Below are 1,953 nucleotides of genomic sequence, written 5' to 3' on the forward strand. Positions count from 1 at the left end.
TTTGTAGGGAATCAAGTTAAGATGAGGTTATTAGGGTGGGCCCTCATCCAATACGACTGTGTTCTTTTTGTGAAAAGGAGAAACATGCATAGAGGGAAGAGAATATGAAGGGACACGGGGTGAAGGCCATGTGAAGACAGAGGATTGGAGGGCTGCCTGTGTGATCCATGGAACACCAGCATTGCCAGCGAACTGCCAGAAGCAGGAGAGAGGCCTGGAAGAGATTCCCCCTGCAGCCTTCAGAGGGGGTCGACTTGCCAACACCCTGATTTCAGATTGCTGGCTTCCAGCACTGTGAGACAACACATTTCTGTTGTTCAAGCCACCTAATGGGTGGTCCCCTCTGTCACAGCTGCTCTGGGAAACTGATCCACTTTCCCCAAATCATATGGAATACAGATATTCCTCTGTGAGTTACTTTGTGTATTTTTGATGGTATTTTTTCTTGTTATTTTCTAAACTTCTGGCTTCCTAGTTTCCCCGGATAGCTGAATTATAATACGTTCTAGACTGGTTTGCGGTTGGAATGAAAAACTTTGTGATAATACTTAATAGTATATTAACAAAAAGCTACCAGCTAAATGTTGCAAACATACTTGTGACATATATATTTTCTGTGAGGATAACCATGGGGGGAGGTGATTGTGTAATTATATGATTTCTACCACTAAATAGAACATTATAAAACAGAGGTTAGTATGTTTACTTGACTCAAAGATCTAAAAAGGCTAAATTATATGTGCTACTCAGAGAGGTTTATGTGAGACTTCCTAAGGGGCTGAGATGAACGGCCCTGTAATAGGCAAGTGTTGAGTCAAATGCCTCTGTAGGGCGACTCAGCCTGCCAGCACCTATGTTTCTCCAGAGAGCATCTGTCTTAGTCCATTCAAGCTGCTGTAGCAGGATGTCTTAGATGGGGTGCCTTAAACAACAGAATTTTATTTTTCACCCAGTCGTGATGGCTTACGCCTGTAATCGCAGCACTTTGGGAGGCCGAGCTTGGTGGATCACTTGAGGCCAGGAGTTTGAGATCAGCCTCGCCGACCTGGTGAAACCTTGTCTCTGCTAAAAATTCAAAAAATTAGCAGAGCATGGTGGCACGTGCCTGTAATCCCAGCTACTTGGGAGGCTGAGGCAGGAGAATCGCTTGAACCCAGGAGGCAAAGGTTGCAGTGAGCCGAGATCACGCCACTGCACTCCAGCCTGGGCGACAGAGCGAGACTGTTTTAAAAAGCAAAAAGAAATTTATTGTTCACCGTTCTGGGGACTGGAGAGTCTTAAGATCCATGGGTCTGGTGATCCCAGGTCTGGCAAAGGCATCCTTCCTGGTTCGCAGATGGCCGTCTTGTCATGGTATCCTCACATGGCCAGGAGAGAAATCATCTCCCTCAGTGCTCTTTTTACAAAGGCACAAATCCCATTCATGTGCTCTCCAACCACATGACCTAAATACCTTCTAAAGGCCCTACCTCCAAATACCATCACATTGGGGATTGAGGCTTCAACCTTTGAATTTTGGGGGGAACGCATAGATTCAGTCCACAGCAGCATTTGTCAGGACCTCTACATGTGCAGTGACAGATTGGGCCAATTTCAGGTAAAACAGCCAAGTGGAAAGAGGAGACTGAACATACATATACTTTATCCACTAAAGCCTTATTTAAACTTATCCTTCAAGAAAATTAACAAATCTTGCTGAAGTTTACAGTTAATGTATTTGCCGAGAATGTTTCTCAGGTTTTTATATTAATTGAAAAGTTATATTAAATTGAAATTAGCCTCTGACTAATGTGCTGCAAAACTTTGCTTGAGGCAAAATCAAGGGCATGAAAGAATCATCTCAGTAAGCCACATAGTAATCTTGGGCTTCTAGCTTTCCTACCTCAACTCACCTATACCCTTCTTCTATCTCTTCATGCCAGACACCTCAACTCCTCCAAAGTGGTGAGGCTC

The 1,953-nt window shown here is 44.1% G+C and overlaps 1 pseudogene; it reads right to left on the reverse strand.

Moving 5' to 3' along the window:
• Positions 1–836: 836 nt before the first annotated feature.
• Positions 837–1,227, reverse strand: LOC128929331 (protein GVQW1 pseudogene; annotated as a pseudogene).
• Between the last annotated feature and the right edge of the window lie 726 nt (positions 1,228–1,953).

The sequence above is a fragment of the Callithrix jacchus genome, chromosome 1 (assembly GCF_049354715.1).
Source record: "Callithrix jacchus isolate 240 chromosome 1, calJac240_pri, whole genome shotgun sequence".
In the NCBI taxonomy this organism is placed as follows: Eukaryota; Metazoa; Chordata; class Mammalia; order Primates; family Cebidae; genus Callithrix; species Callithrix jacchus.